Here is a 22,453-nt window from a genome sequence, read left to right as displayed (position 1 = left end):
CCGAGGGAGAAGGGAAGATGGGACTTCAGGGATTGTTTCTGTGGCTCTCTAAAGGGGATCTTGATTATACACAGTGGACCAAGGGCTCCCATGTCCCATCTGCAGTTCCCAGGAGTCCCAGGGGATGACATCTCCTCAGCTCCCATCTTCCCACACTGGGTCTGAGGTGCTATGACACTGAAGTCTCACCATGCATGAGATTGCATGTTCTAGGATGTATTCTAACTTCCTCGTTCTCTTCTGGGTGGTCCCACCGCTCCTGTGAGAATGGAGCAGTAGACAGATCCTTTATGCAAAGCCAAGGGATTGTATTTATAAAGCTTGTCGGGGGATTGATTGATTTTGACATTATCTCTCAGGCTGCTCAAGCTCAAATGAGAAGCAAATTATCTTGGGAATCAGGTAAAGGAGGAAATGTCACTGAGAGACCAGCCACAAACAAATGCAGATGGAGGTCCCTCGAGAAACACTGGCGGCAGACAAAGTCAACACATTACAATAAGGTCATGGCCTCGGTGGATTAAAAGGCTATCAAATTCACAAAGAACATGATGATAGTTTAACAAATTCTAGTCCAGTAGAGAAGGAGTACTCTTCCAAGGGTTTATCTTCAATAATCAGACAATATTAAAATCGCCTATGGCTAGCACTGCAGGCAGAGTGAGAGGAGAGAACTCGCATGTGTTAAACACCTCCTGTATTCCATGAATGATGTTTTATATATATATATATGGCTATGAGATGTAGCACAAGTTATTTAATCACACTTAGACTCAATTTGCATCTGTAAAATAAGAACCTATAGTACCTATCTTGTAGGTTGACTACAGAAAATAAAACAAAATATGGGAAAACTCTTGATACTGTGCCTGGTACATATTAAGTATTCAATAGGTCATCACTATCTTCATCTTATTATCTCAATGATTCCTCACAACACTGCAGGGATATTATCTGTATTCATGATGATGAAAACTTAAGTGCAGGGAAGTTAACTTGTCCAAATTGCTAACCCACATTCGTCCAGCTAGTATGTCAAGGAGCCTGGATTCGAACCTGAATTTGCTTTTAATTCTTTTTGACAAAGTTTTTTTTTTTTTTTTCTGGTTTAATAATATGAGCAAGCCAATGTTCTAAAATTTTCTAACCAGGGTTATTTTTATCTTCAAGCAAAATCGAATGAATCAATGTTTAATAACTCACCAAACCTTCCCAAGGTGTGGATCATTGTCAATGCCTTTTCCTCCAACACCCCCAACGGCTTCTCCCATCGGGTACCCAGGGCTGGCTCTCTACTGTCAGTGGCCTCTCTATCCTGGGTCTTGTTTTAGGGGTGTCTGCTCCAGGCCCGTTCACTCACACACCATGCAGCTGTCATCTAGCACAGGATAACTTTCTGGCTGGGTCCGCACCTCTGCACTGGGTTATTACTTCCCACTTTCTTGCTACTCTCACTCCATTATGGAACTTTGTCCCTTGGTGCCCATTTTCACCTACTCCCTCATCCTGACATCAGGTTTGGCATCTCTGCCTTGACCCTCACATGGCTTCCATCCCACATAATTCTTCTGCCCCTTCTCACTCTTGGGACCCTACCAGCCTGGCCTGCCTGGCCTTGATCAGCACGAGACTGACACCCTGTGAGACGCAGCAGATTCAGCTCCCGGGATAGTGCTGGGAGAATGACAGGAGGATGAGATCCACACCATGGGGGGTGGGGGGGAAACACCCCAGGAACCTGCTTTCTTCTTGAAGAGGAACTGAGAACTGTTTCCACGTTATCCTGCACTTTGAAGTCTAAACCATACATTGTCAATTTTAATAGTGGGGCTACCATTTCTTAAATAACAGCTTACTTTGTGGAAGAAAGACAGATGAAGTGAAAAAAATATTTGTGTTAAGATTGACTTGACCTGATTTCAGAAACGTAAAAAAGTGGTGAGTGTATGTGTGTGTTTCAAGGGGGGCAGTAGTGACAGTGTGTATGTTAGAATAAAGAAAGTGTTTACTGTTTGGTGAAATTTACATTTTATTCAGAGTGAGTCTTAAAGCACAGAGTTTATCTCTGAGTGGGTGAAATCTAAGTCTCTGTTTATTATCTGTTAACTGAATAGCAGGCAAGGCCTTGCACTAACTGCAGAGGATGCAGACCTGAGTAAGCCATAGTGATGCCTTCTTGGAGAACGCACTGTCCACAGAAGAAGACAAACTTGTATATGGAAAATGTCACCATAATATGTTAAGAAGGAGGCCAGGCGCGGTGGCTCACGCCCGTAATCCTAGCACTCTGGGAGGCCAAGGCGGGTGGATCGCTCAAGGTCAGGAGTTCGAGACCAGCCTGAGCAAGAGCGAGACCCCGTCTCTACAAAGAAATTATCTGGCCAACTAAAATATATATAGAAAAAATTAGCCGGGCATGGTGGCGCATGCCTGTAGTCCCAGCTACCCGGGAGGCTGAGGCAGTAGGATCACTTAAGCCTAGGAGTTGGAGGTTGCTGTGAGCTAGGCTGACGCCACGGCACTCACTGTAGCCTGGGCAACAAAGCGAGACTCTGTCTCCAAAAAAAAAAAAAAAAAATGTTAAGAAGGAGCATGAGCCCTTAACCCAGCCTGGGGTCTCAAGGATGCTCTCTTCAAGGTTGAACTATCACTTTAAGTGGCTATTGAAGGATAGTAAATATGATAACTGACATTTATTGAAGACTTACTAAGTGGCAGGCACTGCTACAAGTGCTTTCCACCATTGCCATTTAATCCTAATAACTGTTTAATGAGACGAAACTTATCACTATACCTATTTACAGATGAAGAAACTGAGGCACACAGAGCTTAAGTAATGTGCCCAAAGTCACACAGCTACCAAGTAGCAGAGACAGGGCACAAACCCTGGAAGTCTGAGGATTTTAAATTAATAAGAAAGAGAAAAGAGAGAGGAAAACATGAGTAAAGACACAGAAGAGTAAAACAACCTGGATGTGAAGGGGAATTATGACAGTCACTTGGCAGACATTGTGGGTACTGTGACCACACCCCTGAGCTGTGTCCCAGAGAACTCTTCTTGCACTTTTGACCTGAAGGCTTTTCTCTAAATCAAGGGAGGCAGCTCAGCCTTTCATGGTGGGCTAGATGTGCTGGTAATTAGCACATTAGCACATCAGGGTGTGCTGATAGGATTTGGGGTATAAACACCCCAGCTCCCTTGGTCTTCAGGTCAGATAACTCTGAAGCAAGGGTTTATACGTTCTCAGCATTGCTCTTTGGGCTTAAGCTTGTGACAGCTGGCTTGATAACACACCTTATATCAGCCACCTCCCTTTACTATATCCCCTCCCTATTCCTTACTGTTCTTTCCTGCATTTTCCAAATATAAACCTCTTAAACTTGACTCCTTATCCTGGAGTCTGGTTTTGGGAGAGCACAAGCTAACACAAAAATTTAGTATTGCTAAAATATAAAGTCGGAGACTAAAGAAACATGGCAGGGTGGATAGATGGATACTAGGTACCAGCCTGGGACAGTCTATGTGTATGAACCATGTGTACAGACTCAGAGAACATACAATATACGCATGACATCACTGCAGGAAGTCCTCAGGGGATCATGTGTCTGTCCCATCATCATGTGACAAATGATCCACCTGAGATCTGGAGTGGGAAATGACTTGTCCAGAGTCACTGGGCTGATTAATCGTAAAGCTCAGGTTTTTGTTGTCTAAACATTAATAGTGAGAGTCCTAATCACTGGAGAAAACTAAGGAGATGTTTGGAATAATCTTTGCACCAATCCCACCACCTTTATCAAACTCATGGAGCTTACAATCTTCAGAAATTTATTTTCTGGCCCTGTCTTCTAACCTGCCAGAGCTGGCCAGGGCCCACAATGTAGTGAAATGAAGAACTATGCTGTAGTCTGCAAATAAATCTTAAAGATTCATTAGCCACTTGATCAACCTAGTCATTTCACTTCTAGGAAGTGATGATTAAAGAAAACCCACAAGGATGTGTGTGTGTGTGTGTGTGTGTGTGTATACAATACAGTATGTGTAAAAGAGCAAAACAACAGAAACCACCTGAGTATTCATTAGTGGAACAATACCCAATGTCATTGAATAAAATAAAGATAATCTAGAAATATATCTACACTATACTAAGTGAAAAAAAAGCAAGGTGCAACTGCATGTATATATAGTATTATCCTCTTTTTGTTTAAAAAACAAAAGCTTATGATTAGATAAATATTTTGCTTTGTAAGCACAAGAATATTCTGGAAAGATACTCACCAAATTGTCAACAGTTTGTGGTGGTATAATTTTTGGAATATTAACATGCATTTGTCCTCCCTGTGTTTCTTCCCATCCTCCATTGTAAGCAGATGGTCAGGCCTTTTTATGGCCTCTTGCCGCAAGGGAAACGTTTGTCATAGGGCCAGAAGCCAAAGTTGTCTGCAAGATACTTCCGATCCTGGTCCTGAATTTTATAAAACCTAAACCCATTGAGGAGATTATACTTGGTCCTGGAGGAGCTGAAGAGAGAAGAGAAGGCATTTGAAATGGAAATGGGATAGAAGTCTGTGAGTCCTGAAGCACTTTGAAGAGGAGGAAGATCTTAGACTGGGTGAGGGAGCTGGGAACTCCAAAGCCTGGCCAGAGATGTTCCTGGCTTGAAAAGAGGCAGCAGAGAAGCTAGAACTGGAAGAGACCATGTAGTCTGAGACTATGGACACCCCAGCAGTTAATATCCTAGACTAAGTCCAATGGCTGAAGAGACCTCACAAGAGTTTGGTGCTATACTAAAAACAAAAACAAAAACAAAAAAACCTGGGACACTTGCCTACCCCGGAGGGTGACAATAATGGCTGAGAGTAAATTACTCATCAGCTGATAGGCTGAAGAGAGTGGCTACAGGCTCAGAATTAGATTTAATTTTACATAAAAAGTGCTATTTTTTGCACATCAGAGTTTGTGGAATAAGATATTGGCTACAAGCAATGGGATTGGAGATTCAGAGGGGAGAATGTCACTTCTTACATCATGTAATTTTCAGGTGGTAGGATTATTGATAGTTCTGATTTTTCCCTTTTTTGCCACTCCCTCTCCCCGGAGCATTTTTCTAATAACACTGTTTTTTACAATTTTAAAATATTAAGGGGGTACAAATGTTTGTTACATGGATACCTTGCATAAGTCTTAGATTTGGGCTTTTAGTGTTGTTTTTAATGTTCATTAAGTCATCCCACCCTCACAGTCTGGTGGCAACCTCTCAAGAGGGACAGAGCTAAATACAAAAGCACCATTTCTGTCCCTGAGACATCGATATTGTTTATTCATTTAAATATCAGGTGAAAGATCCACTTACTCAAATGGTCCCTGATGCTGCATAAACAGGGATGCTCACCTTCCTGGGTCCTGAGTTTCCGGTTCTCCTGGACCCTCTGAAATTCTCTACTCACTCAAAAAGGAACCCTTCTTCTATTCACTCCAATGTTGTGACTTTACCTTCACATTCATTCTCCAGGTTTCCTTGATGAGATTCATTTTATATTTCTTTGGTGAGCATCCCTCTTAGGAAGAGAAAATGTTTCTGGGGTGGATAGGAAGGACAGAGGATATACGGATGGCTGGGGACAGCTGCAGACTGAAGTGGACTCTGTCATCATAGGGCTGGAGAAAAGATGACACAGTTCTGAAAAAATGCAATAATTCTGCTAAGCCTATTGCATGGAAGAAAAAGGAAGGGGCTCTTTTCTACACATCAGTAGAAAGGTCCCACGAGTCCATCCAGGCTTAGTACCCACTGCCCTCTAACACGTGACCTCCAAACAGCAGTCTAGGACTCTCCACTAGCCCCCTCACGGGCACAGGCCCCATCGCCCAGTCTCTTTACAAGCTGCTTCCCCTTCTTGACAAATCACCTCCATGGTACTTCTCCAAGTCTAATCCTATTCATCTCCGCATGATCCTACCTCCTCCATGCCAGTCACCTTCTCTGAATCCAGATGTCACATATACATATGTATCAAAGTCAGGGTTCTCTAGAGAAACAGAACTCTGTCTGTCTATTTATCCATCCATCCATCTATCTATCTATCCATCTATGTACTGAGAGAGAGAGAGAAAGATTTTAAGAAATTGGCTCATTCAATTGTAGGGCTGACAAGTCCGATATCTGCACGGCAAGGGGGGCAGTCTAGAAATTCAGATAACTGATGTTGCAGTTAGTCTCAAGTCCAGAATCCACAGGTCAGGCCAGGCTGGAAACTCATACAGGGTTTCTATGCTGCAGTTTTGAAACCAAATTCCTTCTTCTTTGGGAAACCTTAGTCTTTGTTCCTAAGGCCTTCAGCTGACTGAATGAGGGCCACCCATAATATGAAGGGTCATCTGCTTTACTTAAAGTCTACTGATTTAAATATTAATCACATTTAAAAAAAAACCACCTTTACAGCAAAGTCTAGACTGGTGCTTGAACAAACAACTGGGCACATTAGCTTAGTCAAGCTGACACACCCAATTAGCCACCACCATACCTATACCATTCTATTATTTTATGTATTTGAATCTTATCTCCTCAATAGGATCTTCCACCATTGGAGGGCAGGGAACAGAAGTGCATCATGAGCTCCGGCAGACATGTTATCTATTGAAAGCTTTCACATAGCAACCAGAATCTCAAATACCGTACAGTCCTGTGACTGAGAACTTAACCATTCTAGAAAATGTGAGCTTCTCACACTTTCTCCCTCAGCCTCCTGGATGCTGGATGTGGAAATGGGGTTTCCATTGTAATTTAGTTTAACATGGGGACAGCAAGCAGCTCTCTGCTAAGCTCTGAGTTATCAGAGGGTCAGTGGGGGTAGACTGTTGAAAGTTGTGATTGAAATGAAATTCATGATTATCTCTGGATTTCTTTAAGCTATGCTAACCAAGATAGACAGTTGGTTGGTCAAAAATTAATTGGGCAATCCTCTTCCTTTTCTGCACCCTGCCTCCCCAGATAGACAGACAGACACACATGCACATTGATATGAGTGGGTCTTTGCTTCAGTTAACTGAATGTTGGCCAATTAATTTGAACTAAAGTATGAAGTATTAACATCAGAGTCTATCTGCAAGGAAGCTCTGGGAATCTTCCAAAAGGAGAAGCAGAAGGGATCAACCTGTCTGCCTCCCAGATTTTCTTCTACTGGCCTCTAGAGTTAACCCCAGTAAATAGTAGCACATAAAAAAAGGGTCCCTACTGCAATTGACAGTGACCATAAGACATAACCCCACTTATAGAATATTTCTTAGGTGGTAGAATTGAAACATCTCTTGCCTGTTGTTGTTTTCTTCATGAAACCTGTCATCTCCTAGACAGATGGTATATATAATATTTTAATATTTAATATAAAACACATACAAGTAGTACTTCATCTGCCTGTATCATGTTCCTAGAAATATATTTAGAATTTTAAGCTGTTCCAACGATTACACATTTTGCCAAATTTTAGTCATTGAGGGAGTGGTGTTTAAACATCTGTTGACTGCAGATGTTAAGCAGTGTGAAACACTCTTTTAAGATGCCAAAATGCAATTAAAATCATAATATTTTTCTTAGTAACACATCATGCTACATCAGTGGAAATTCAAAAAGATAAAACTCAATGAACAATGAATGGCAATAATTCTCTAAATAATCAGCTGTGGCTCGAGGCAGGGAAGGATTAACTTTTAACTAAATTATGTTAAATCATCAGTGCCAACTTTCCCAGCTCTTGAAGTGAGCTTTCTTTTTCCCCCACAAGCCAGGCAACAGTCAGGTGGAGTAAAACTCAAGGAAGGACATCTTTTTGGCTCAAAGGATGAAGATAATTGGGTAACACTCTTTCCTTACTTTTGGCTAGGCCACTGAACCAGAAAATGTCAATGTTTAACACACTGAAATGTCAATTCTTCTCTTGAATGCCAACATGGGGGTGTTTGATTTATACTTGGGCTCAGGATTCAGGAGAAGGTGTGTGGAACACAGCCTGGACATGCTTCAACCTGGTTCATCAGTTCTACTGCAAATAGTGGAAGAAACATACCTACAACATGAGCATAGGCTATTTTTGTTCTGTACCTCCTAGGACTTGAAGCTGCCTTGTTTTGGTTGCTGGGTGTGGGAAAAGAGAAGCAATAGTGAAGCATCCTGAAGAGCTATCTCCTGAGTGTGAATTAAGCAGTACCAAGAGGCCTCAAAATAGCTCTCTCTCCTGTCTGAAATTCTACTGTTAGAGTTTTTCTTTAGGTATAAAACCTTGAAAGCTCCATAATGTTCCTGAGCAGAACAATAAAGCCATTAGTAGTCAATGGCTCTCTTTAATTTTTTTTTCCATTTCATATTTTAGGTTTAATTTTATATGCCTCCTAAAACTGTGTTTCATATTTTCACAAGGACTGGGCCCACATATGTAAATGGTTCAAACATCTTAAGTTGTTGACTAAACCAGTTTGGTCAAAATTATTTTTTGGACAAAAGTGAATTTTATCAATTGCTTAACCCACCATTTCTTAAATTCATCATTCATTGATTGACCATAAGTCACATGCCAAGCTCTACACTAGATCTGAGGGCAGCTGAAGTGAAAAATCCATAATTTCTGTTTCCAGAACTTACTTGATCAGTCTGATGGGACACAGGCACAGAAGAAATCATAAGGCAGTGGTAATGGAGCTATGCACAGAATGCTTCTGAGCACAGAGCTACAACCAACCTCATCCTGGAAGTGTACTGATGAGTATGTCCTTGAGTTTCCAAGTACATCGAACAAGTGTAACAAGGAGATGCTAAATTAGTAAGTAGTATTTATATAAAGTTCTACTATGTGTCTACTCTTGTGTCAGGTGTTTGGGTTGGGGGGTGGGGGTTGGGGAAGAGAAGAATAGAAGTTGGAAAGGAAGAAAATACCATATCAGCCATCAAAGAGTTCACAATTAACTCCCAGGAAATAAGATGGAAGTGTGGGAAATTATGAGAAATTAAAACAACCTACATATTTATAAACTATCAGTATCAAATTGTGTGGGCTAATGGTAAGCGGTGTAGGTGTTGAGAAGAGGAAAAGAGTGATCTAGGGTGAAACAGTCTCAGAAAGGTCCTCCTAGAGGAGATGGGTGAGAAAATGGCATGGAAGAACTGGTCCAACTTCCATTGGTAGAAGCCAAAGGGCCTAAGTCTTCTGAGCAGTGAAGATGGCAGGGGCAAATGTCCAGAGCCAGCAATAAGGAGTTGTAACGTGGGCATCACAGGGTAGAGGCAGGGGACTCTACAATAAGGGACCAGCCAAACTAAGGTTGAATTTTGTGCAGGGCTTTTTACTCATGCATTATTGAAAGCCATGCACCAGGCTATATACTATTAATACAGGAATTAATAAATTCTTACCATCTTGAAGCTTACAGTCTAGCCCTAAAAAGAAACTTATCAGAGATATTTCACTGAGCCTCAGTGTCTTGGAGTCTACACCTTTTTCACTTTATCCTTCAAATACTGTCTACCCAGTGAAATTTACCTGGGGTGTTCAGCCAAAATAAATCATAAAGGCAATAATAGCTAACATTAAGAGTCTCCTAGACCAGTGTACTAAGTACTTTATATATCTTATTCATAATAACAGTTAACATCTTTTACAGTCTTTTGATGTACTGGGCACCATGTTATGTTCTTTATAAAGATTAAATCATGTACTCATTACACCAAGCTTTGCAAGTATGTACTACTATTGTCCTCATTGTCTATATGAGAAAACTGAAGTTCTACAGGGTTAAATGATTCCCTCAAAGTCACCTTTAACTTTTTGGGGGGAGAAGGAGGATGCTTAGAGAGTGATATAATCAACATCATAACCGGCAACACAGAGCAGCACTCAGGAAGCACTGTATGCTTGCCAAAAAAAGGTTGAACATAAACTTTTAAGTTTATTGAAAATGGAGGAATAAAGGATCAAGATAAATAACAACACAAAGACGTAAGTAGAAACATTTAGAATTTGGGAGTATAAAGGCTGAAGAACAACTGACCTGACCTCTTCAACATATCAAATATATATATATTCTATTATATAAATACAAAAATATTTTATAAAAAATATATAATATGCACATTAGATATTTTATAATAGAAAATTGGTTTGGGTTGGGTTAATTTAATATTTGGGCCTTGTTTCATTTCTGATGTGAACAAATCAATGTTTAAAAAGACATTTTTTAATAAGTAGGAAAATTTGACTGTAGACTGCTTATTGGAGGCTACCAAGGAATTATTCTTAATTTTATTGAGTGTGATTATGGCACTGTAGTTATGGAAGAAAATGCTAATATTTTTGGAGATATATACAAGTGTGTTGGAAAATGAGAGAACTATGAAACACTAAGGAAGGAAATTGCAGAACACGTAAATAGGTGGAAATCCATCCATACCATGCTCGTGGATTGGAAGAATCAACATTGTTAAAATGTCTATACTACCCAAAGTAATCTACAGATTCAATGCAATTCCTATTAAATTACCAACATCATTTTTCACAGATCTAGAAAAAATAATTATACACTTTGTATGGAATCAGAGAAGACCCCGTATAGCAAAAGCAATTTTAATCAATAAAAACAAAATGGGAGGTATTGATTTGCCAGACTTCAAACTATACTACAAAGCTGTGGTTCTTAAAACTGCCTGGTATTGGCACAAGGGCAGGGACACAGACCAGTGGAACAGAACAGAAAACCCAAATATAAAACCATCCTCATATAGCCATCTAATCTTTGACAAAATAGAAAAAAACATACTCTGGGGACAAGAATCCCTATTCAATAAATGGTGCTGGGAAAACTGGATAGCCACATGTAGAAGACTGAAACAGGACCCACAGATTTCACCTCTCACAAAAATCAAATCACGGTGGATAACAGATTTAAACCTTAAATGGGAAACGATTAGAATTCTAGAAGAAAATGTAGGAAAGACTCTTACAGACATTGGTCTAGGCAAAGAATTTATGAAGAAAACCCCTAAGGCAATCACAGCAACAACAAAAATAAATGAATGGGACCTGATTAAATTAAAAAGCTTCTGCACAGCCAAAGAAACAATCACGAAAACAAAAAGACAGCCTACAGAATGGGGAAAAATTTTCGCATACTACACATCAGATAAAAGACTGATAACAAGAATCCATTTAGAACTCAGGAAAATCAGCAAGAAAAAATCAAACAATCCTATCAAAAAGTGGGCAAATGACATGAATAGAAATTTTTCAAAAGAAGATATAAGAATGGCTAAAAAACGTATGAAAAAATGCTCAACATCCCTAATCATCAGGGAAATGCAAATCAAAACCACAATGAGATACCACTTAACTCCAGTGAGAATGGCCTTTATCAAAAAATCCCAAAACAACACATGTTGGCGTGGATGCGGAGAGACAGGAACACTCATACACTGCTGGTGGGAATGCAAACTAGTGCAACCCCTGTGGAAAGCATTATGGAGATACCTTAAACAGATTCAAGTAGACCTACCATTCGATCCAGCAATCTCATTATTGGGCATCTACCCAGAAGAACAAAAGTCATTCTATAACAAAGACACCTGTACCCAAATGTTTATAGCAGCACAATTCACAATCGCAAAGATGTGGAAACAACCCAAGTGCCCATTAATCCACGAATGGATTAGTAAACTGTGGTGTATGTATACCATGGAGTATTACTCAGCTATAAGAAATAACGATGATACGACATCTCTTTGGTTCTCCTGGAGAGAGCTGGAACCCATTATACTAAGTGAAGTATCCAAAGAATGGAAAAACAAGCATCACATGTACTCACCAGAAAACTGGTTTCCCTGATCATCACCTAAATGCACACTGGGGAAGGATACCAATTGGATGTCAGACTGAGAAGAGGGAGAGGGGATGGATGTATGCCTACATGATGAGTGCGTTGCGCACCATCTGGGGAATGGTCATGCTTGAAGGTGCTGACTCGGGGAGGTGTGGAGTGGGGAGGGGATGGAGGTATGACTACATGGTGAATGCCAGGTGCACTGTCTGGAGAATGGACACGCCTGAGGCTCTGACTCAGGGGGATGGGCAGGACATGGACAATGTATATAACCTGAGCTGTTGTACCCCCATGAAGAGCCGAAATAAAAAATAAAAAATAAAAAATAAAAAAAAAATAATAAACCCTACGGTAAAAAGCAAAAAAAAAAAAAGAAAAGAAAATGACATGAAACCTAGGATTCACTTAAAAATATTTAGCAATAACAACTACAACAGAAAAAGATAAATGATGCAAGCATGGCAAATGCTTGCTAATTATTAAAGCTGGGTGATGAATATATAGAAGATCATCATATTAGTGTTTCAATTTTCCTACATATTTGAAATTTTTTAAATAAAAATTCATTTTTAAAAATGCATGGCTTAAAAAATCAACTAGGCTTAAAATGAATCCTCCTATACCACTGAGCTCAGTTCTTTGCACATAGTAGGTGCTTAATAAGTGCACAGTGAGTTGCCACAATTGGAGCATGGAAAACAGCTATAGCCTGAATGGGAAATGCCTCTGTGCTCTTAAACATACCATCACAGCAGTATGTTGTCCAGACAGAAAACCTCTATTCTTTTTTTAGAATGCTCGTGCTGCATGTTACTTTTTTATGAAATCTTTTCTCTTTGCCTTCAAGGCTGCCTTTGATGTTAATCTTGATGAAAATTCACATAGATAAAATTTTAAGTGTGAGGGAGAAGGGCCTGTGCAGTGTTGTTCACCTTGGTCTGGCTTGATGGATGACGGAGAGCTTTGAATATGGGTTGAGACATTGGCCTTGTCTCTGAAAATAGCAAACAGCAGCCACAACTTAAACATGGACATGATGAAATCAATGTGTTAAGATCAATTTCCAGCCTTTCTGGCCAACATACCTCCAAATATGCCTTTCACAAAGGCATTTCTCTTGTGCCAGGATAGAACCACTTCCAAACCTCGACTGCAGAGAAGTGAAGACTCCAACTGGCCAAAAGACAGTACCAGTGCTAATCTCTCTCTTTGAACATGACCAGGCTATTTTTCCATATCAAACCTGTGGGGAATACAAAAAATGATGTCAACAAACATTCTTCCGGAAACTGATTAGACCAAATATGAAATTACTGATACTTTTCCAAGGGGAAACATGATTGAAAGCTCCTGCATAGAGCCTGTTTATAATAAGATGTTTGTGTCTCAATTCCAGAAGCTGGTGGTTGAACTCCCAGAAATGAATTGGCACCAACTCCCATGAATGAAATGATTATGGATCATTTCACTTTTGAAAATTAAATACAGATGTGACTTAACAGGTGATGAGTTGGGTGGATGTGCAATATTTCCACAAACACTCAGCCACAATATGTACTCATATTATTGGTATGACGCGGAATCCTTTCAACATTCCTACATTTGAGTCTTACAAGAGACTCAGCATATCTGTTTAAACATGCTTAAGGAATTGTTTTTGTGGAAGTGCTGTCTTTCAGTGTTTCCAATGAGGTGATGTGTAGTTTTTACAGCACAGAATGTCCCACATAGGCAGGTCATCCTTTTAGAAACAAGTGTCTGCTTCTGAATTACCCCCTCACCTAAAGGAGAAATAAGGAGAGAGAGGACCAGAATTAACCATCACTTCTTGACTCTCCTTTCACAAATCCAGAAGCCCTTTATCCATCACTTTGAACATATAAAGCTGTGCTGTGAAATATAGTAACCACCACTAGCCACATGAGATGATGTAATTTTAAATTCATTAAAATTAGATAAAATTAAAAATTCAGTTTCTCAGTTACAGTAGTCACATTTCAAGTGCCCAGTAGCCACATGTGGCTACCAGATTGGACTGCCAAAATTTAGAACATTTTCATTGTTCTAAAGAAAAGTGGGCCACTGACCTAGTTACCATTTCCCCATTTTTTAAGATAGAAGAGAAATATTTGTTTCTATAGCCCTCACAGGAAGATATCACAGGATCAATAGGAATATACCTGAAATTAGTTTCTTGAAAACTCATTCTGAAACTCTGTATCCTCAGTTCCAACAGTATAAGATTTTGACTAAATAGATCCTCAAGTGTTCAGAAATAATGACAAAATTGAAAGAATTTTGGAGTCTATTTGAATAGCTAATTGGATTTTTGACATTTGATACAAAATAGCATTTAATTACATCTCATTTGAAACTAACAAAATATTTTGGAATGCTGATTGGAAAAGTCCAGACACGATGAAGAGACATTCACGTAATGCTTATAATCTTTTATCTTGTGTGTTGTCCTTAAGGAAAAGAAGACGTGGAACAGGACTCAAAGTAGCAAATGGGAGCTTCTTCAATGTTATGTGACAGGAATGACTCACTTGTTAGGCAAGCGAGAGGATTAAGGATAGGAGGAGAAGACAGCAGAAGGGCTGGAAATAAAGTGACTTCAAAGCTCTGGAGTTGGCAGTTTGTGTCTATTTCTAGGAAGCTTCTAAATCTAATGAAACGATTTGGGTACAATTCTTTATCCAAAGACAAAACCAATGTTACATTAAGCAGTGCTTGTTAGCCAGTGAAGATTAGTGAAAAAAAAAACTACCACTGTGAAGAAAAAGTATTCACCATTATCTATTTTAAAAAGAATGCAGCACCCAGTCCATCCCTAAGTTAGGTGCTTGGAGATATGTAAGGAGAAATAGGCATTCAAGACATAATTGAATGGATAATTAATTACGACTGAAATAAGTATTAGAAAAGTAGATGGTCCCACCCATAAAAGCATATAACAAGAGGACCAAACCTTTTGGGAGTCAGAGAAAGTTTTCCTAAAGAAATAGCATTCAAGGAGACACATAAAGGAGGAATAGGGTTTATTGAGATGAAGAGGTGGTAAAAGAGCATTTTGGGTGGAGGATACGTGTATGGAATTTCTAAAACAGGAAATAGCATTAAAGCAGGCAAGAAAAAGGAGAGTGTGACACGAGACTGGGAGGAAGGTGGGCATCTACTCACGTAGAACATGATAGAACGTGGTCAGTGAATAAACTAATGAATGAAATATACATTTATAGAAACGTTGCTAGTTTGTATTTTTATGAACAGTTATAATTCACAGAAAAAGGCATAAATATACAGAAGTACATGGTATGGAATGTTATTTAGTTATCCAGATCTATGAAAAGAAAGATTTCCAGATGGAAGGAAACAGTGTTTTCAAAGTTGTGGAGGTAAGAAAGAATATGGTGTTTTCTAGAAATAGTAAGGGGAAGGACAAGAGAAAAAATTAAATTGTAGATGAGGCCAGATTGTTGAAATTTGCAAATGACAGGATAAGGTGAATGAACTTCACCTGTTATGCAGCAGGAAAACTGACGATTTCAGTAGGGAAGGGGCAAAATGAGAACTTTATTTAGGATGATAGATCAAGTGGTGGTGAATGTTTGGGAAGAGAAAAATTTCAATGGCTGTGAGAGCCTGGAGTTGATGTTGTGGCCCCAAACAAGTTATGTTAGATTCTTAAGGTGAGTGTAAAACCTTTAATGAGGAAAATAATTCAGTAGGTAGGTGGAATAACACCGTTGCACCAATGAAGTAAGGAAGGGTTAAGAGTGTGTGTCGAGGTGGGAAGGTGGCATTTAGGGGAGGGGTGTGTGGATGGAAAGAGCTGGAATAGAAAAGCCAATGTACAGGGGTGGCCCCCTCAGCCTCTCTTTTCCTCTTCTCCCACCAAAAGCATCCAAATTTTGCTTTAGGAACCTGCCCTCCACATCAGCTTCGTGGTATTTAGTATTTAGTAATAAATTAGTTATATAGTAATTAGTTCAGAAATATGCAGGTGACCCTCTTTGGGCCAGTAAGAAACAAGGAGACATTTGCTGGGGCTTCTCTGGAAAAGAAGTTTCTTTACGGCTCCCCAGGAACTATCAGAGGTGATAGTCTTCCTCCCTCTAAAGAGAGTAGGGTAAGAATGCGGAGCCTGGAATAGCTACAGCCTTTTTATGCCAGCCTGTGAATGAGCCTATCACAGTGGGGAGAGCAGAGGCAAATGAATCGCAGAGAAACTGTTCTAGTACCCTGATGGCATTGAGAACCTCTGACTCAACCTCTGCACTCCAGTCATGGGAGTCTATAAATCTCCTTTTTTTAGTATAGACCACTTTGTGCAGGGATTTCTATAGCTTGACCCCATCACAATACCCCTCAATGATATAGAGAGGACAGACAAAAATGAGTTAATCTTTAAAAATAGAAAACTGGTGAGAAATTATTGCCAGGCAGGATTAATTTTATCTCAGCTATTTGATAATATGAGAATTGGCTTTATAATCAAAAGCATAAGGAAGAAAATAAAGTGAAAAAGAAGATTATCATCTATAAGTGATGTAGCAGCACATGGTATTAAAACCAAAGATCTTACTAATGGCCATGTGGTGCTGCTTATTTTTTTCTTCCCCCCAGATTGTTGCTTGTAATAAAGAACCATGACTGAAAAATGCTCCCTGAAAAATGAAATTCAAAGATTTAAATAATATTGAAAATCATACACAAATTTATTTTTACAACAATGGGATCCTGATACACATACTATATTACAACCTGAGTTTTACACATAGCATTATGCAACAGACATATTTCCATTGTCCATAAATGAAGATTATATCATCCATTTACTAACAGTTTCACATATATATACGTTTTTACAAAGGGCTATTTGTAGGGCAGTAGAGGTCAAGGGTTTAAAGCCAAAGTGCATACTCAGATCTTGGCCCTACTCCTTACCTCTCAAATACTCTCTGGTTCCTCATTTCCGTTTTGAAATTTCAATGAAAAGTTGCCTCCATAGTTCTTAGCACAATGCCTGGCACAGGTAATGAGAGTTCCTATCATCATTTTTAACACTATTAATATACTGCATGCTTCAGGGGGCCAAAGTGAGGAGATATAGAAGATATGTATTAAATATAGATATAGAATAGAATTTTGTCTATATCTGGACATAATAGGGAAAAAATCAATGAGAAGTAACAAGAAATAACCAGAAATGATCCTATTCCTTCATATAAAACTATATTACTAATTTGAGAGTCAAATAATTTTTATAGCATAATTGATATAAAATTTGACTGATGAGATTATTCAAACAATTGAACAACTTATGCCCCCTATTTGATTCCTTCCCCCATCCGCAAATTAAAATGAACAAAAACATAAGAGTGGAGTTTATGGTCTTTATGAAAAAGTGATTTTCTCTGTGTCCTTAGGCAAAATGCCTTCAATTGACACAGGCTCCATCTGTACTCCAGGCAAAACTGCACGTTCTTCTTTTTTTAAATGAGTGTTTTAAAAATACCATTTGGCACCTACCCTACAAAGCTTAAAAATTAGCTTTTGAAAAAAAAAATCACCCAAAATGTTGCCTCTCATGCAGAAGCAAGCAAATTGGATTCATGTAAATGATCCTTATGAAATGTCTTTAAGTCTGTATTCCAACAATTGCATTTTTTAAAATACACATTGATTTTCTTTTAAAATTCAGTCTCCTTACATTTTTTTCCTCTATTAGACAAGAATCTGAATTATGCAAGTGTATCTTGCATTAAGAAATTTAGTAAATGAAAACTCTCATATGCATCAGAGAAAAATTAGGGAATAATTATTTACTTCTTAAAATGATTTTCAAAAATAATTCAAAGTATAATCCCCTTAAAGAGAAAACTCACCAAGGGAACTAAAAACATGATTTAAATGTAATACAACTTTTCTGAAACTCATCTACTATGTATAGTAACACAACAATGAACATGAAAAAGTTAATATATCCTCCATTATACTCCCAACAGTATATGTATTTCTGTAAATATTTTGAGCTCAAAAGAGATGGAGGTATCTCTAGTACAAATAGCCCCAGTGATACAAGAAGTTGATTGCATCCAGTGTAGACTGGCAAAGTGGTAGTAATAGGGGTTGTTTGTCTATTGGACTGTAAGATCTTCCAAGGCAGGACCTGTGTCTTTTCATGTTTGTATTAATGTTCTTTTCCCCATTACATCATTCTAAAACTTCCATTCTGTGAATTATTCAATAAATAGTGTTGTGCTAACTGGACTTTTAGATTTTTCTGATTTTAGAAAGAATGAATCAGAATCCCTATCACCTATACCCTTTAATATATCAAAATTATTTCTGCATGGATCAAAGATATAAACATAAAAAATAAAACCATAGACTTCTATTTCAGCAATATGAAAGACTATGCTTTTGGAAACTCCCTCATGGTATAAAATATCTAAAAATTTGAATTAAATGTTTAAAATATATTTTTAATACATGGATGAGCTGTCAGGAAATTAAAGGGAGTTTTCAAAGTCCTTGAGGCCAGAATCAACAATAAGAAGAAATAATTTGGTACTGAAATTCCTTATTCCTAGTAACACAAAGCCTCCGTTTTATTGGGCCGCACATGAAATGTGAAGCTGGTAGGGCACAAAGCAGCAGGAGAAGGTAAACAGAGAGGCTAGAATAAAGAAGGTACCCTAAACCCCAAAAGGCTGACATCCTTGATGATTAATGAGAAAAAAGTCTTGGCCTGTGTCAGGCTTCAAACAGTTGGAGCTGGAAAAGGGGGTGTGTGGAGGGAAGGCTCTTCTCTCCCCAAATACCTAACCATGGGCCCCCACTCACACTAATAGGTAGGAGATTGAAATTAGCATGACTTGTGCAACACACCCCCTCAAAAAACCCACTGGCCAAAAAGATCAAAGTGATAAAATGTGGTTATGGGACTAAATAAAATTATATTTAAATAATGATTAACCCTATGGGGGGAAAATGAAATTGTACATCCTACAGTTCCTCACACCATACACAAAATATCAATTCTCAATGGCTTGATGACCTCTGAGAAAAGACAAAGTTTTAAAACTTTCGGTAAAAAACAAAGAAGTATATATTTTTAACCTTGATCTAGAAAAGAATTAATTTCTTAAACAAGATACAAAATGTGCAAACCAAAAAGGGAAAAATTTATAAATTTAATAATTAAAATCAAGAACTGTTTATCAAAAAATGCCATAAAAAATTAAAAATGGCAATCTCTAACAGAGACTATGATGAGCTTAGAAGGGAGCCCTCCAATGACTCCTTAAGAGCCCTGTCTTCAGACGAATATGCATCTCTTCACCTGTATTCTTCAGGTAGGGACATTGTTTGGTTATAATGCCACTATGCTCAGACCAGTTATCTAAAATATTGTCATTAGAGTTGCTATAAATACAGCATACCATAAATTTCCATGAAGCATTGTTCTGATCTAGTTTGACAATATTCCTTAAGGAATTCTTCATTTTTTTCACTCAATTGCTTATTCTTCATTCATTCATATCAATCAGTAAATATTTATTGAGCATCTGCTTTATGCCCAGCACTGCACTAAGCCCTGAACATCCTCAAGAGAATCAGACTAGGCCTAAAAAATTCATTCATTCATTCAACAGCTACTTGTTGAGCAACAACAATATGCTACATGCACACATTCTAAGCATTGAGATACGGCAGGGGAAAAGACAGAAAAATTTCCTGTCCTTATTGAGTTTATTATGTGGTGATACCTACTAATATTACATTAACATTAATACCTAAAACTCACCATTGGATTATCTCATTTAACTCTAGTAGATATTCTATGTGGTCTTTAACTTTAAAATATGTCAGCATAGACAGTAGAATGTGCATGTGTTTTAATCTTCTTAGGGTAATTACCTAGTTAATTGCCCTAATTAAAACCACCTTAGAGTGGTCCATTAATATTCAAAGAACTCTAATCAGGAAAACACACTCACATATGGCTAGTTAGCCTTTGCAAGACCTTATCAGAACCAATATTTCAGAGGCAGTTACTACAAAACTACTTTAGTACTTTAGCTATCAAGATCTCTGATCAACACCAAAGGCTTATTAAGTAGCATAAAAAATGTTAGAAATCATTTTTCGCTGGTGAAATAGTGTTCCAGGCATTGGATAGAAATATCATACAGGCCCTCTCCCCATTACTAAAACAGAATATAAGAATCTAACCACCCAGTACCCTAATCACTTCAAAAATGAATCCCTAGATTTAGAATTCTGAAGAGAGGATGGTGTTACTTGGCTCCTACTAGAAATATAAGTTGAATTCTACCTCTAAAAATTTTCATATTACCCTACAAATAATTATAGAGACCTGGGACTTTGTCACATTTACAGAATGGATGGGATGACTGTTTTTGTGCCTACCTGTGGAAGAAGTTGAGAATTGGCTTGAGACTTGCTTTCATTACAAAGTAATACCTGGTAGGGAGATTTTGGAGGAGGAAACCCATAGCCCTCTACCTGTAATTATTACAGGCTATCTACTATCTACCAAAAAAACCCCTAATAATAATAATCCTTGGAGGATCTAGTATTTGTGAATAAGTTTATTGGCTTAGGTCCGTTTGCCACAAGTAGCATTATTATCCCATTTTAAAGAGGAGGAAACTAGTAAGGTTTAGAGATGTTAAATCATTTCATCAGGTTCTTAAAATTAGTAAGTGGAAGAACTAAAATTTGAAAAGTAGGCTGTGCGATTCCACAACCTTTATTCTAAACCCTTAACCATTATGTAATTATGAAATTCTGCCTCACATTATTGAACATATGGCCATTTGTTACACTCTGGCCTTTGTAGGCAGAGCTTGGCTTTGAATCCATGGTGAGTTACAAGCACACCCATTGTGAGGTTTACTATTCAAGAAGACATATTCATCCTATTAAACCTCCTGCCCACATTACCACTCCCCTGACTTTGGGCACATTTCTCTGGCCCATTTTTGGGTACACAAGTAGTTCTAGGTGACAGACATGTAGGCCTTTTTTAGCTGTGTCTGCCTCAGGAAGGAAAATGAAGGGCACCCTGAAATCTTACTACTTCCCTAAGAACCCAAAGGATTCTGAATGGAATCCTGCAGAGAGAAAATTATACGAAGGGGCCAATTGCTAATCTTATTAAAATAGTCCAATTGTTTGAACTCAGCTGCTTGACAGCATATGAGGATGCACTGATCAGTTTACAGCCATGTAATCCAATCCAGATAATGTTCTGCCTAAAAAGGGACTGCTTATACCCACTCTGGCAGCAGCCCAGGCTGGAAACCTTCCGGCTTAGAGCAGTAAGATGCCCAGGCCAGTAGACTCTAGGGCTTCATTCATCCCTGCTGGGTAGGGGGACTGGCTTCTCCCCATATTTTGATACCCTGTACATGTTTGTAGTTATCTTAGGATGACATTGCCTTTCTGTTCATTCCAGTGCTGCACATCTGACTTATGCTCCACTCTCATCCTTTGGGCCTTTGAAGTCACCCATACAATGGCCCCAAATCTCCCTGAATGGTGCCTGTGTTGAGCAGAAGGACCCACTTACTTTAAGAATAATAATGTCTTAATTCATTTGGGCCGCTACAACAAAATATCAGAAACTGGGTAGCTTATAAGCAACAGAAATTTGTTTCTCACAATTCTGATGGTTGATAAGTCCAAAATCAAGGCAGATTTGGTGTCTGGTGAGGGCCTGCTCTCTTGCTCATAGATGTTGCCTTCTTGCTATGCCCTCATATGATAAAAGGAGAGAGCAGTGCTGTTAGCTCCTTATAAGGGCACTAATCCAATTCATGAGGGCTACACCTTCACGACCTAATCATCTCCCAGTGGCTGACATCCTAACACCATCCCCTTGGAGGTTAGGTTTTAACATGGGAATTTTGGACACAAACATTCAGTTCATAACATAATAACAAGAGTAAAAATAAAGCAATCATTTACTAAGCGCTCTCTCAAGGAGCAGCTGATGTGAGGATACAAAGAAAAAGACCTGGCTTCTGTGGTTCAGTTTGGGGCAACTCTGAGGGACCTTTCCAGCACTAGAGCTCTTCATAGGGTGGCTGAGTCCTGAGTTGTCCCAAATGGAGGGACAGCCTTGTGGGTCAGCTTCTCCCTCTGCCCAATGCTACTTTCCTCATTTCCTTACAGGTGTATTTCCCAAGAGCATTTTCTAATAAACCTTCCACATACAATTCTCCAACTCAAAGTCTGTTTCTGTAGAACTCATTCTCAGACAGGGCGTATCTTTTCAAAGGACAGATCCCCTGTGGCAAGTAGGATCTCTCTGTGTACCCCAGGGGCTCAGGAAGCTGTGGAGGTTCCAAGAGGTGCAACAGCTATGAGGCTGAGGCTCTGACAATTGGAAATATTCATTAGTGAAACTATGCAGTATAATTTCATAGAAGATTATTCTATCTGGAGGCTAACAGATGGCTCTGAAGCCAAATTCGGGACTCTAATTCAACAGAGAGATTCTGCTGATGTCACCAGCACTTGAGCTGTGTGTTCCAGTGTGGGCTTTTTAAGGGT

At 38.8% G+C, this 22,453-nt stretch overlaps 1 long non-coding RNA gene across 3 annotated transcripts in view; it reads right to left on the bottom strand.

Annotated features, from left to right (window-relative positions):
• The window catches only part of LOC123642543, a 132,463-nt gene that overhangs the window by 32,798 nt on the left and 77,212 nt on the right, over positions 1–22,453 (bottom strand). For all 3 annotated transcript variants that reach the window (XR_006736477.1, XR_006736478.1, XR_006736476.1), the window contains exon 3: positions 12,946–13,103. This is a non-coding gene — a long non-coding RNA (uncharacterized LOC123642543). The remainder of the gene's footprint in view (positions 1–12,945; positions 13,104–22,453) is intronic.

This window comes from Lemur catta, chromosome 7 (assembly GCF_020740605.2).
Source record: "Lemur catta isolate mLemCat1 chromosome 7, mLemCat1.pri, whole genome shotgun sequence".
Classification (NCBI taxonomy): domain Eukaryota; kingdom Metazoa; phylum Chordata; class Mammalia; order Primates; family Lemuridae; genus Lemur; species Lemur catta.
This window is presented reverse-complemented; position numbering and strand designations above follow the sequence as displayed.